Raw genomic sequence first — 16,263 nt, 5'->3', positions numbered from 1 at the left:
GAACTGAGAATGTTCTCTTGTTTGAGTTACCCACTATGATGGGTGGAATCATAGATATGGATGCCTATAGAAAATCCTTAGGAATTCCTGGTGTGATTTTGTGAACTTACTTCTCTCTTGTACTCATCTTATTCCCTTGGGATCATTTTTTCTTGTTTTTAATTTTGTTTTGTGTTACTTTACTGGCAATGAACAACGTGGAGTTCCAAAAACAAACACCTGTAGCTTCCAAGTCTCAATCCAGTCATTTTATTGTAGAAGTTGTCAGTGACAACTAATTTGTAGCACTCAGTATGAACACAATTGAAAAAACAACTATTGCCCTTATTTGCTTAAATATCTTTTTTCCCTTCTGATTTATTATCTCTGTGAGGTCAGAGAAAGTGTCTCCTTATGTTTCTATTCTTGGTGGCCTAAGACAGGCTCTACATTTAGCAATGTCTCATGAAGTGACTCTAAGATAATAATGGCCATCTTACTGAGCAAGATCCATGTGACAATAGACAGGTCAAACTTCAATGACATCTTAGTAAAGCCACATGGAGCACTTCTATATTTTGAAGAGTTCTGTAACTTCTATATTTTGGAGAGTTAAAAGGTGCTTTTTAGTCACCTTTTAACTTTTTTTTAATGGTGGTACTAGGGTTTGAACTCAGGGCCTTACCTAGGCACTCTACCACTTGAACCATGCCCCAGCTGCTTTTTAATCATTTTTAAAGCCCTGTTTCTTCTGGTTCCCAGAAGAGGGGACGTTAGGGCAAACCATGTCCTGCTCTCAATAGAATCAACAAAAGCTGTGAGTAAAGCGTGAGAGAGGCAGCTGGGGCTGATGAAATGGTCCTGACCTGTGACTGGTCAGCAGCAATGAACTACTTATAGAAATGATGAATTTTCTGTTTTTCCACACAGTCACGTCAGGAACTTCTAGGATCATTTGTGGGAAAGAACACAATAGCGTAGGAAACTGCTTCGAGATTCCTGGTTCTAGTTTCCTAGGGTTGCCATAACAAGGGGCTACCATGGAGGGGTTTAAAGCATGGTGATTTATTATGTCACAGTCCTGGAGGCTGTGTGTTTCAAATTAGGGTGTTGGTTCCTTTTGGAGGCCTAGGGGAAAAGCTGGCCTGTGCCTTGCTCCTAGTTTCTGCTGGTCATTGCCATCTTCATCATTGGCACTCCTTGCTTTGTAGCTGTGTCCCTCAACATGGTCTTGACATGGCCTCCATGACATGGCCTTGTCTCTGTGTCTAAATCTCTCCCTTTCCATAAATTTATCCCAAGACACTGTAATCTCACCCCAGCTTGTTTATATGGCAAAAACACTATCCATTTGCAATTAATGTCTCATCCGTAGATTCTAGGGTTAGGACTGGAGCATGACTTTGGGGGGCATAATTCAAATCATAACACTCCTTCAAATTCAAATTCCCTCGAAGCCAGGCCCAGCATATGGGCTTTTCCAGGGCTTTGCAGAGGGCAGTGCTGAGGGAAGTGAAGACATGAATGTGGATGAGAACCCTGGCCCTCTGCCTGTAGCCCCCCCACAGCCTTCTCTTTCTAAGTGGAGGCAGAACCAGATGAGAGGCTAAGAAACATTGTTTTTTTTTAAGAAACATTATTTTTCATTGTTTAGGGTTTCTGAAATTTTACTTCAAATTTTATTTGAAGTAAATGTGTACTTTGAGTTTAACAATTAAGATTATTTTAAAACATATGTTTTAGGGTTCAGATTAATATCTTCTTTTTTTTCAGATTTTTAGAGCAGATAAATGATCTCTGAAATCATTTAACCATTAGAAAATTAATTCAATGTGTCCTAAATCATATTTTACCAAGTAATAAAAGTAAAAGAGAAAATTATATTATAAAATTGTAGTGCTGGAAGGGTTTAAAGTTTTCCTAAGGCTGGGGACATGGCTCAAGTTGTAGAGTGCCTGCCCAGCAAGAGAAAAGCCCTGAGTTCAAACCATAGTACAACCAAAAAAAAAAAGCTTTATTTTTAATGTAGGTCAATCAATGTTGCCTTCTTTAGTGGGCAAAGAGAAGCCCATTTAAGCATTCTGTACCCTCCCACCTCGCCTCACCGAGTCACCCATTTAGAGGGGCACAATTTAGACTGCTTGTTAGAATGAAATGGATGGGGAGGACTGCTCATAGGCCAGCCCAGGGTTTATTGTGGAGAAGGGGCCCTGTGGAGGGGACCCCAGCAAGAAAGCTAGACCTCCCCATCCCTGCTGCTTACAGACCATGGATAGATAAAAGAGGTTGGTGGAAAAGTCCCAGGAAGGTCACTGGACAGGATAATCCTCAATGACCCTTTGACCTTCTTGAGATAATGGCTCACGGGTGGGTCATGGCTTAAGGTTATGTCTATTTTTCTTTAGGGTCGGGTGGACAGTTTTTAATAAGTCACTTTCAAGGGGTAGGGAGTCCAGTTCTAACATGACTTCCTTTTGTTCACCCTAACATTTTCAAGTTTGTTAACTTCTAGTTAATGACTGTTTCTACTCTACTGGAGTGCATTTTGGTCTTCATTTCTATATATTCAGACGGATTACTTCAGAAATTAGTTTTAGGTTTACTTAGAGGAAGGACATTATTGTAAAAGGAATTTAGGTTCTGAATTTTCTGGTGTGTAGGTTAGATAAGTAGGTAGGAGTAAGAATAAATTTGTTGCCTCAAGCAGGACTTCTTCAGAAAAAAAATAGTTTTTTTTTTTTTTATTCATATGTGCATACAATGTTTGGGTCATTTCTCCCCCCTCCCCTCCCTCCCTTAACCCTCCCTCCCTCTCCCCCCCCCACCCCCTCGCTTCCAGGCAGAAACTATTTTGCCCTTATTTCTAATTTTGTTGAAGAGAGAGTATAAGCAATAATAGGAAGGACCAAGGGTTTTTGCTAGTTGAGATAAGGATAGCTATACAGGGAGTTGACTCGCATTGCTTTCCTGTACATGTGTGTTACATTCTAAATTAATTCTTCTCGAACTAACCTTTTCTCTAGTTCCTTGTCCCCTTGTCCTATTGGCCTTAGTTGCTTTAAAGTATCTGCTTTAGTTTCTCTGCATTGAGGGCAACAAATGCTATCTAGTTTTTTGGGTGTCTTACCTATCCTCATACCTCCGTGTGTGCTCTTGCTTTATCATGTGCTCATAGTCCAGTCCCCTTGTGTTTGCCCTTGATCTAATGTCCACATATGAGGGAGAACATATGATTTTTGGTCTTTTGGGCCAGGCTAACCTCACTCAGAATGATGTTCTCCAGTTCTATCCATTTACCTGTGGTAAATGGTATATCCCCAAGAGTGGTATTGCTGGATCATATGGTAGATCTATGTTTAGATTTTTAAGAAGCCTCCAAATTTTTTTCCAGAGTGGTTGTACTAGTTTACATTCCCACCAACAGTGTAAGAGGGTTCCTTTTTCCCCCGCATCCTCACCAACACCTGTTGTTGTTGGTGTTGCTGATGATGGCTATTCTAACAGGGGTGAGGTGGAATCTTAGCGTGGTTTTAATTTGCATTTCCTTTATTGCTAGAGATGGTGAGCATTTTTTCATGTGTTTTCTGGCCATTTGAATTTCTTCTTTTGAGAAAGTTCTGTTTAGTTCACTTGCCAAAAGAATAGTTTGAACAATGTGTTAGACCAACAGGCGTAAACTGGAAAGGCTTTGAGAATAAATGATCACAAGAAGCATCCTATTAGTAGGTGTCATAACAAACAGAGATGCTTCTGAGCTGTCCTTATGTTGTTTACTTCTAAATACTATCAACATATGCCCATTTGTCTATACTACATAACCTAATAACCCCCCCAAAAAAGGTTTTTCTCATAATTGTTTTCTGGAAAAACCTATAGTTCCTTTGAGAATGTCAGGAAAGAGGACTCTAAATCCCTGATTCATAGTAATTAATTAATCCATTAGAAAAATATTTATTTTTTACTATGTCTGGATATTGTTCTAGGAGTTGGAGATATAGTAATCAGAAAACAACAGATAAAAATCTCCGTGTTCTTGAGGTTTGCATCCTAGTAATGAGACAAAGGTAATCTTCTAACCTACACAGTTGCAACATTTGGATTTTGCCTCACTTTTTTCAGTGCTGGTGATAAAGGGCATAATGAAGCATCCTCAGTCTTAGGCCAGCACTTGGTGACCTAAGCCAAGTGCTATAAAGCAGTAGACTGAGATGTGGTCAGGGATGCTCCCGAGGTCAACGCTTAGATGGGTTTTTTTGTGTGTGTGTGTGAAAGTATCTGAACAATATAGGACTATTCCTATGACTTTGAACTTTCTTGTTCTGGAGTCTGATCTAGTGAGTTGATGAGTTTACAACAAAGTAAACTCATTTGTCTAGCCCCAGGGAAACATTTTGCCAATTTTATAGTTGGATAGTTTCTTTTTAAAAAAATGCATTAGTAGTTATTTCAGTATTAAGATTTCCCATAAATTAAATCTGTGTAGATTTCCAGCTGAGTTAGAATTTTACCAAAATAATCGAGTCCTACTAATTACTATGTTAAGTAAATCCTCAACCTCCCTGTAAATAATGTAGGTGGTAATTTACCCTTCTGTAGATATATAAATTAAGACACCAGGAGGTTAAGTAATTTGCTCAAGGTCACAGTGTGTGGTAGGGTAGAAATCAAATCTAAAAGCCTGATTCAAATCATCTCATATTCCACATTTAACTGTATATAACAACATGTATGTGTAAATAAAAAATTATCTAGAAATAATAGTCAACTTTTAAATATGTTTAGTTATCTGATATTGATAAAATCAGTATCAGTGTAACATTAATAGTGCTATATTTTGTTTATCCCAGCAAGAGCTATTGAGTGATTATTTTATTGTAATCATCTTCAAGAACAGAGATCCTCAGGGAGCTGGATGAGTTTTAGGTCAAGACATATTTTCATCCCCAAATTTATTCAGGCGTTTGTGCAAGAGAGTGCAGGAAAAAGTTCAATTGAGTTTTTCTTATTAAAATTTATTCTCTTCCTAGGCCTATTCTAGGCAAAGAGTGGGCTGTGCAGAGCTTGCCTTGGCTCTCCAGAGTACTGGGTAGTTACACTCTGACACTTGATGAAGTCTTAGAATTTGGAGGTTAGGTAGATAGGACAACTTTTTACCTTTCTGCATTTTATAGACTAGTGTCATCTCTAACCCAAATTATAAAGGAGAAAATCCAGCTGCATATTTGCCATAATACCTGTCAATACCACCTTCATACAAATGTAGTTAAGTGCCCACCAGCATTTAAATATCCATGACATTTACAGTGATGCACAAACAAAACACGATTCTGGAATACACTTCAACTCCTGTGGAAGAAAGATGAGAATGTTTCTCGGATTCTCTTGTACCCTATAATAATGAATTATAATAATTTTCTTCCAATTACTCATTCTAACACTTTTTTCTGAAAGACAAACAAGTTAGGAATGTTAGAGTACAAATCATATGCAAACCATAACTTCTTTTCTTTCTTTTTTGAGACAGGGTCTTGCAATGTAGCTCAAGCTAGCTTCAAAGTGATGATCCTCCTGCTCAGCCTCCCAAGTACTGGGATTACAGGCATGCCTCACCATGCCCAGCCTAAATAACAATTTCTAGAGAGGAAGTCTGCAATTGTTTTTCTTAAGATTATAGGCCCAGAATTACACTATCTCTGACCAAAAAACCCCTAAGACCCCAAAACCTTCCAAACACCAATCTAAACTCATATAGGCACTGTTTATTCATTAAATGTAATTTATATGCATGCAAGAAAAAGACACATTGAGGGTTCACATTGCTCAATAATTTTTCCAAATAAAAATTAAATCTTGTCCAGTTGAAAACTTATTATCTCCTTAGGAGGCTCTGGTCCTGCAATTGATCCATGTTCACACATTTCATTGAATTCTTTGAAAAATACACACAAGAAATGACCAGAATCAAAATATTGGAAATTATGTGTCTGAAGTAAATGTAATTTTGGAGAGTGTTAATTTGGAAGATCAAGTTGATTACAGGGAAAAGTGTTGAACACAGAAGGAAGCAATCTCCTGGGTGAACTATTTTCTTGTATGGTCACTTACTTTTTTTAAGTTTGGCCAAAAAGGATTATAAATATTAAACTTTAAGTAATATGCAGTTTGCTTTCCAAATTACTCTTTCTTTCTGTTTCTCTCTGCCTTGAAAATTAACATTGTTAATTTTCAAGTTTTTATTGATAATTTCAAATCAGGCAACATATAAAAGCAGGCAACATGGAAAAGGCATTAGTTACATGTTGCTTATGTTATGAAATACTCTTAAGAACTTCATTAGCAAAATATATATGCAAACAGAATACTAAGAGGCAGACAGTTACACTGATACATGAAGAGAATTCTAAGAGGACAATATCAAATTATGTCAATTTCATTGTTATTGAAGGGTACCAAAATTACAATAAGTTGTAATTTCTTTTACCTTAAAAAGCAATAGCAACCCACTCCCCCAATCTCTCTTATCCCTGAATTGACCTTTGTTGTTCTTCTCTGTCTTCTTAGCTGTTTCTTCCCAATATAAATATTGGCATGTTTGGTGGGTTCTTATTTAATTACACTTATAAATTAGATGGTCTCATCCATTACCACAAAGCTAATGACATGCTGACAGTTCTCAAGTTTATATCCCTTCCTGTTCCCTGAACTCTACACTCATATCCAACTGCTTACTGACAGCTCCACTTTGGTGTCTATCAACATGTCCTGATAAGCTCCATCCCCACTTGTTGCTTTTAGTCCCAAATCTCCTCCTTTTACAGTTCTCCCTATCTAAGTAAAAAAACAAATTTATTCTTCCAAATGCTTGAATCATTAACTGTGGTGTCACCCATGATTCTTCTCTCACAGCCCACATACAATCTATCAGGATCTACCACCAAGACATACCAGAATCCAGCCATTTTTGACCTGCTTCACCTGTACCACACAGGCTCAAAACTATTGTTCTTTCTCTTGTGAATTCATGTAAAAATTTCCCACTGAGCCTCTGTGCCTTAGTATGACTCCACCAAAGGTTCTTCTTAATCTAACAGGTAGAGTGATCCTTTAAATAAAAGTCAGGTTGATCACAACATACCTCTGCTAAAACTTTCCAGTGATTTCTGTGTCACTCAGTATAAAAGCCGAGATCCTTACAATGACCCACAAGTCACTCTGTGTTTGTCTTCCAGCCATATGTCTGTCCTTATGCCTGTATGTCTTACAACTTCCTCCATTCCTGCCAGATTGCCTTCTGTTTTTGAGTAGGTTAGGAGTACTCTTACCTTTGAGCATGGTGGTATGTATCACCATGCTTGACTACTTATTTACTCTTTAAATTAGTTGTTGTCTGTCTCTTGCATTAGAATATAAATTCTATGAGCAGAAACACCATTTTGTTCTCTTCCATAACCCTTGCTCTTAGAATTATGCTTGGCACATAGCTTGCCTTTAATAAAAATTTATTGGAAAAATGTATGGATGGAAGAATGAATGATTGACTAAACAAATAAATAAAATAAACTTTGAAAAAAATAAATTTTGTTAATTTTAAGTAACTCCCTGCCCATAGTACTTACTCAAAAATGGCGAGCTTTCCTAAAATCCACTGGGGTTTCTGTAAGAAACACTTGGCCCCACAAAGTGACACAGAACAAGGACAAGAATTCCCTGTATGCCCAGCAAAAGAAGCACTATGACAGGAAGCAGAGAGGCTATGTTTGGTGGGCAGACCAAGCTGATTTTCCAGAAAAGGCTCAAACTACAAGGGAGACTGTGCTGAGCCTGGAGTGTGTTGAGCCCAGCTGCAGAGCTAAGAGAACATTGGCTCCGAGAGATGCAACATTTTGACCTGGGAGGAGACAAGAAAGAGAAAGGGCCACGAGATCCAGTCTTCGGCTGCTTCTTTTGGTTTGTTAAGAAGACAATAAAATCTTGAAGTTATGGTCACTTAAAAGAAAATAAGTAACTGGTGGCAAATGATATTACTAATTATCTTTTAAAAAAGAGCCAATTATGGTAAATTGAGATTGCTTTACTTAACCAATTTTCTTGATTCTCTGGAGCATTCACAATTGCACTGCAGAATTGAAAAAAAAAATCATGGCTGGGATTTGAGTCACAGTGATTCATTTGAGTGAATTAAGAGCACAGTTTTCTCTTAGCATTTATAGAGCTCACATTAATAAGGAAAACCAGGAGTACTGGATAAGAACAATGTATGTACATTTTCTACACTAAAACTTAACAGCAATTTTACTTAACTGGCTGGTGTCATCATTGATGCAGACTGAAAATTCAATTAGCTAATCTGCTTACAATTTGAGTAGATACCAAGGATTGGATAGTTTTAAGGTTTTTTTTTCAGTACTAGGGTTTGAACTCAGGGCCTATATCTTGAGCCACGCTGCCAACCCTTTTTTGTGGTGGGTTTTTTTGAGATAGGGTGTCACAAACTATTTGCACAGACTGTCTTCGAACCACAATCCTCCTGATCTCTGTCTCCTGAGTAGCTAGGATTATAGATTTAACCATCAGCATCTGACTTAGTCAGTAAGCCACTGGCTTAGTTTCAGGCTTGATTAAGTTGATTCATCAGCCATTCTCCCAGGTGGTGGTGACAAAAGGTAGGTAAAACAAAGCCTACAAGCAATTTTTTAAAATATTGGGAAAAAGTAAAACAACCTGGAAAAAATAAAAGAATACTTGTTACCACCATTTTCATGCTTCCAGTCAAATCTAGAAACCTATATACAAAAGATAAGAAGACAAAAACACCAAGGTACAGTTTTATGTGCTTTCCATATTGCTCACTTTTGCTTGCACTCATTCTGGGGTTCTTACAGCTAATGTATAACTTAATGCTAATTTTCTTTGGAGATTAAAAGTTTAGTTTTCAGGATATAAATCATTTCCTTCTCTGTATATCTCCTATTCCTGTCATACACTTACTGTATTGGTCTTATTACCTTTTTTTTTTTTTTTTTCTTCTTGAAACAAGATCTCAATTCCTGACTTCAAGTGATCCTCACTCAGCTTTCTCAGTGCTGAGACTACAGATGTGTACAATCATGCTTGGCTCCCCCATTTTTTTTTCCTTTAAAAGTTGACCTCCTCCTTTAGGTCATGAGCTCTTTGTCAAGGCCCATGACTAACCTTTCTTTATATATCCAGTGTTTAGTATATTGCCTGGCACCTGCTAGGTACTGGATAAATATTTGTTGATATAAATTGATTTGGCAATTTGCAGTAGGTCACTTGGTGTATGGGTCATTTTCCTTCTTTCTCTTGCTCTATTGAGAAGGCCACTGACCCCTGAATCACTGATGGCAGCTACCTTGTTTCTACATTTTGGAAATTGTAAATATGCAAATAACAGTATTATCAACGTTGGTGAGCAAGTTTATGATACTGTTTTATCTTCTTTTGCTGTTGTATTAGCTATATCTTGTTCTGTTATTTTAATGTTTGCTATAGGCTTATAGGTCTTAAAGTTCTTTAGTTTATTACAGTTTACCTTCAAGTGATAATATATTACTTCAGGTACTTCTTTATCTCCAGCCTTATGCTATTGTATTTTGCATTTTACTTTTACATATCTTATAAATACATTGTAATTATTGCTGGTTAAACAATCAACTATCTTTTTTTGGGTGGGGGTGGTGGTATTGGGGTTTGAACTCAAAGCCTCATGCTTGCTAGTCAGGTGCACTTGAACCACTACACCTGCCCTTTTTGGTATTAAATATTTTTGAGGTAGGATCTATCGAACTTTTTGTGCTGGTTGGCTTTGAACTATGATCCTTCCGATCTCTGCCTCCCAAGTGACTAGTATTATAAGCCACTGGAGCCTGTCTTTTAAGAAATATAAATAACAAGGAAAATACTTTCTGTATTTGCATATATATTTTATATATATGTACATATTATATGTATATAATGAAGAATTGATTGACATGATTATGGGGGCTCAGATAGTCCACAATCTGCCATCTGCAAGCTGGAGACAGAAAGTCAGTGGTATAACTTCAGTATAAGTTCAAAGGCCTGAGAACCAGGGTTGCTGAGGATGTAAATCCTAGCCTAAGGGCAATAGAAGATAAGATCTTCTAGTTCAACTACACAGACAGGAAGCAGAAGGGGTGATTTCCTCCACATTTTGTTCTCTTCAGGCTCCTTTGGGGAGAGCCATCTACTTTGCTTAGTGGATATATTCAAATACTAATATCATTTGGAAACACTCTCAGCCACACAACCACTCATGGACAGTCAAGTGGACACATAAAATTGCCAGTCACACCATAGGTTACCACTGTTGGTTCTTTTCATTAATTTGTATAGATTACTTATTTCCAGCTGAGGTCATTTTCCTTCTGCTTGAAGGTCTTTCCTTATTTCCTGCAGTGTAGATTTCTTGGTCATGAATTCTTTCAGCTTTGTATATCTAAAACATCCATATTTCATATTTGCAAAAGACATTTCACTAGGAATGCAATTCTAAATTGACAGTTTTTTCTTTTAGCATTTTGAAAATAATTGTTCTACTGTTTGCTGCATTACCTTATTACTGAAGAGAAATCCGGTGGCATGTTATCTTTGCTTCTCTGCTTATAATGTATCTTTTCCCTCTGAATTTATTTATTTATTTCGAAACTAGTCTTGTTGTATAGTCCAGGCTGGCTTCGAACTTGAAATCCTTCTGTCTCAGGCATGCACTACTAGGCCCAGTATCCAGTTGCCTGGGTTATATGTGAGTCCCTGTCTCAAAACAAAACAGAACAAAACAAAACAAAAAAATTACCTGCTACAATGTTTGGCACACAGAATCTCCTAAACAAAAGTTTATTCATTTCTTTTGTAGCCTTCCTTATTCTAGTCTACAAAATAATTGTGTCTATTTTCTATTATGGTTTTATACCTGGGATAAGTGCTAAAGGCCTCATTATAAATTTCTTCAGGATGTGGGGCATAGTGTTTTTGTTCCTTTCTTCTTTTATTTCTTCATACATCAAAGACTCACTACATAAAAAGGAATGTGTTACAAACTATGGAATAAAAATATGCACGATAGGGTCCTAGCTTTCTAAAAGCTCACAGACCAACAAGTGAGATGGGCTGGTAACCCACAATGTGAAAAGATGGCACCACAGAAACACCATGTCTGTTTGCAAAAGAGAAAGCTGACAGCTGGCAGACTAACAGATAAAAGCATCATGTCTGTATCCGATGTGTCTTCAGCTTCTTTTGTTGTTTACTTCTTCAGTATCTGATTTGTTTCAAGGCTCAGGCTCTGATCCTGCTGACCCTGTCACTGCAGAAGCCATTTGATTCTTCCTACTTAGTGTGTTCAAAAGTCACTTTATGGCAGACCATATCCTTAATGAGCTGACAAAGCTGAGACCAGAGTTCCCGGTCACGTACCTCATCTGGGGGACTCATTGCCTCTGGACACGAAGTGATTACCTAAGGCCCTGACTTGAAGAAAAGATGAAAGGCATCTCTTTATAAGCCTTCCTTGATCTTGACACTGAAGGCCTAGATGGTATTCTCATCAAACTCTTACTAACTCATCACCAACTGATCAATAGGAATTCAGCAAGGAAGAAAGAAGGACAGGATTCTCCTCCTTCAGGCAGAGAATTAAAACTAGCATCAAAAAGGGTGATGCTACAGAGGAAAGAGCACAGGACAGAGCGAAGAGACAGGGCTTTCAGTCTGATCCTTTTATGTAACATGACATCGGACAACTACTTTGGAGTTTTTAAATTCTGGGCTCTCACTGTGGAAGCAATTTAACAATATTCAGTATGCATATTGGGAAGAAAGCCCAATAAAGACTTATTATCATTTATGTATTGAGAACGTTTTTTTCATTTTTTGTTTTTGCAGTGTAGCTTTAAATTTGTTTATTTTACACCAAACAAAATGCAACTTTCTTTCTGACTAAAAGACAGTAATTAAGTGTTCTTTCTTTGAAGGCTACTCTAGTAGAAATACAGGGAAAGGTGCTCGCCATCTAGAAAGGAAGTTCTACTACATGGCCTCACAGACTGACTATTGTTCTCTTGGCCCGTGGTTAGGTGATTCCAGGTGCACATTTGTCCTTTGGTCTCATCAGAGACCAAAAGGTTTCCATCAGAGGAGATTACCTCTGTGTTCATTTAAATCTTCTCAGGTGGATGCAAATGTCAACTAGACCCATTGTATATCTTGGAACCATGACTTTGGATTTTAACCTACTTGAGGGCAAAAACCTGCTCCAGGTTCTGGAATAAGTTCCAGGTACTCCAAGTCCACTTGCTTCTTAGACAGCTTAGAGTGACAAATGGGCACATGGCTTTGAAGCCAGATTTCTGCTCTGCCAGTAATGGGATATGTAAGTTAATTAATTTCTCAGTGTTTCAGTTTTATCATCTGTAAAATGGGAGTCAGAGCTATCTCACTTGCTTGATATAAAGATCTTGATGTAATTCAAATTGAGTTCTGACAGTGCTGAGACCCTCAGTAAGCTCAAGAAAGATAAATGGAGAGAGGGCAGAGCACAGGATGACAATCAATAACTCAATAGTGCAGGAAGAACAGATATTATTGGTCTCATTTCACAGATGAGGAAACTGTGGCTCACTGAGCTTAGGTAACTTGCTCCAGGCCATGTAGCTGGAACCAGGTCCAGATCATGGCTTTAGATCCCTAAATCAATCTAATGCTGCCTCCATTGTGGAGTACAAGATAATGGCTTGGCCAGAAGGACAAATCTAACACTGGAGTATGGAGATCATCTCACCAGACATTGTAGGCCAAATGTTATTGCCCTCTTTAAACAAGGGATTACTTAGAACTTACCTTTGATAGTAAAAGGGAACATAGATATTTCTGTGTTTTCCCTAGCAGCCAATGCTCAGGCACTAAGAACTGCCATTTTTACATTGCTTACATTCATTTCCCTTATCTGATCTGCCCAACACTAGCTTAGACAAGTCACAGATACTATCTCTTTAATCCTCATTGTAAATAGCTATAAATCTATTCTCCACGACTTAAAAAAAGATAGTCAATTTCCATGAAAGCTGCTCTTACATTAGATGACTTACATATTTATTTAATTTATCATTACAGCATCCTGGAGTGATAAAGTTTATCATCTCTATTCATTATTTTTCCCAAGGCTACATGCTTTATTTATATCCTCTATAGTATTTGAACCCATGGCTTCTTTAAAAAAGCTTCTTTTCTTTGAATATATGACACTCTTTTGCCCCTAACAAACAAAGCAACAGATATTTCATTTCATTTAGTTAAAAATTTAACTCAAAAATTACTTATTGAGGTGTTACTTCATGCCTAGGCCTAGGTATCTTAGAAACTTGTTATGGAATTTTAGTATCTTTATATTTTAGATTGTGCCATTTTAGAGACAATTATGGTTTACATTGTTCAAAGAGACTCCTTGGCCTATCTATGAGACTTAATAACTACTTCGTAGGGCTGGGAAGATGGAAAGATAAAAAACAATTCCTGGCAAAGAATGACCTCTATGCACAAAATCATAGGCTCTGTATAAATGATAGGGAAAAGAACAAGAGATGGCTTGAATTTTATTAGGATAATACACTAAAGATGTAATATTAAGTTCTGAGCCAAAACCAGATAGTATAACTTTTAGATATTCTTGTGTCACTATGAAGTAATTCAGGGGTGTCACAAGAGCAGGGGTGGCTAAATACAGCCTGCAGGCCAGATTAAGCCCACAAGGATATTTTGTCCATACTTGGCTCCCACTGAGAATAAGCAACATCACTCAGCTGTGGGTGGATGGTGACTCACAGATTCTGATGACACCAAGAGCTCCACCAGTTCCAATGCCAGCTAGCTGCAGAAAGATGGGTGGAGGCCAGTGTAAATCTGTCCTCTAAGGCCCCTTCTGGCTCTTATCCTCTGGGAGTTGATGATTCAGTCCTGTCACTGATCCTGGATTGGCTAAGCACACCAACGGGAATGCAGTGGTAGTAGAGAAAGGAAAGTCATAGAGGTGCTCAATCCTTCTAGAACAATCCTTCAGGAATTCATGAATGCTTGGCATACATTTATGCCTTCTGGCTGCTGCCCATTTCAGCACTAAGAACCACTGTGCTCCCTTGAAGCTGAATCTGGTGCCCACTGAAGCCACAGCTACACTCTATCCTGCTGCATGCTGGGAAAAGAGGTCTCTCTCCCACTGTGAGTTATAGCGTTTGCTCCTGGACTCTTTTCCCCTGTGCAGTAGACATGAGGCCTTGGGGAACTGGCTCTGGGACAAAGTAGAGTAAAGAACATGACCATGGACTCAGAAACACTGCTCTCTTCTGGTGGCAAAGCTTGGGGCCTGACTTCTTGTTTGTTAGGAAGAAGTCTTTCCAAAGGGCTCAATTTAGATGACAAGAAAACCCTCATATGCAAGTTATTAATGAAATGTAAAAAATACTCTTTATTTTCCTTGAATTAATACAGTGTAAATGATTAGACTTCTTACACTTGACCACAATTAGGAAAGATTATTTTAGGAATATCTCAAGACTCTTTGAATATGACATGATATGGTGGTCAAAAAATTCCAATGAAAAAAAAGATGGTATGGATGATATGGGGGGAGTGAGGGAGAGGATGTAAAATATTAAAGGAATAATGGTTTTAACCTATTTTAGGTTTAACAGAGAATTACATTTTTAAGGAATAGTCACAACATGATGTATTTTGTAAATAAAACATAACATTAAATTTAGTTTTGGGAAAATCAATGTGAACAGTAAAAAACTTCAGCATGTTACACTATAAAAGAAAATCCATTGTAATATGGAATGCAGAAAACTCCATGCCTAATTGTGTCAGTCTCTTGTAACTTTCATTTTCAAGGTTATCACCCTTCAGTGAAGATAAACTCTACTAACAGCTGTCAGCTCTTTCTGAGACAGGAAAAGGGATTTGTTTCCCTGCCTGTCTCGGGAGATAGATGTGGACATCAGTGTCCTTCCACAAAGTGGTGGATGAGTCTAAACAAGATGAAGTGGCCGTGCCTTGATGGGGCACATTCACAGGTGACAAGCAGCCTTGCAGACAGCAGTGTTTTCTTCATTATTCTGCAAACAAGATTTCAGAGAGCTCTTACAACAGGATAAAGAACAAAAAAAGTGCCCTGCCAAGGTTGGAAGTTCAGAATGCTTTGTGACTTGAAGAGGACCAGTAAGCAGATGAGGACATACAGAGTTTTCTTCTCATGAAGGACACTTTCTTAAAAAAAAAGGAGGGAGGGCATATTTTTAACATTTAGAGCAGAGAATGAGGCTTTAAACATTTTTAAGGTTAGAATCAGTGTTCTTTTACATGAAATGTGGTGAGCTGGGTAGCTCTTTGAACATTAAAGCTGGTTACAGTTGTGACACTTTTAAAATGCTCTCTGTCCAATTGCCTCTTTTAAGAGAATAGGAAGTTGAGACTCACAGTGCTAATTAACTTACTTGAGTAACAGGGATAGAGTGCAGGCAGAACCAAGCCTAAAACTTTTATGCTTAGTCTTAGATGTTTTATCCTACTACTCTATTCGGTACTAATATACATATATATGATGCAAAATTAGAGCTCTTGCATGTGTGCGCGCACACACACAATAATAAGTAAGTTCAGTAGGCTACCATGTACTGGCTGTCATATTTTCTTCTGCTTGGGCTTCCTCTTCTGGATAGTACTGCGTTGGACATTCTCTTTCAAAAACATGGCCACCATTTCCTCTGGCATTAGAACCCTCAAAGTGCCAAAGGTGCTCCATAGAGAAGTAGGGGAAACTACCTCTACCCTACTCTTCCTTTTTGTCTTAAACTCTGAATGCTCAATGGATATATCTAACATTTTTTAATGTCAAGTTTTGGGCATAATCTGTTGTGAAGTGTAAGACTAACTTTAATCGCCTCGACTTTTCTATTACTGTTATTTCTACTGGTCAGGGTACATCAGGCAATTAACAGGAATTAGAGTGATGTACGGAATTCGTTGCTTACTGCTCTAATAGCTTATCATTTCCACTGGATACAAAAGGAATCAAAGGGCCACAGCTGAATATCTTTTTCTTTTCTCTTGAAGAAACTTGGGCCTCTGGAGGAGTCAAGAGTCTTGGCAAGAACTCTGTTTTGACTGGCCAGCAAACGATGCAGGAGTGGCTTCACCACTATCTTGCCGTATGATTGTGGAAAAGCTACTCCCTCCCTCAAAAACGACTTT

The sequence above is a fragment of the Castor canadensis genome, chromosome 4 (assembly GCF_047511655.1).
Source record: "Castor canadensis chromosome 4, mCasCan1.hap1v2, whole genome shotgun sequence".
Taxonomy (NCBI): Eukaryota; Metazoa; Chordata; class Mammalia; order Rodentia; family Castoridae; genus Castor; species Castor canadensis.
Note: the sequence above shows the minus strand (reverse complement) of the source record.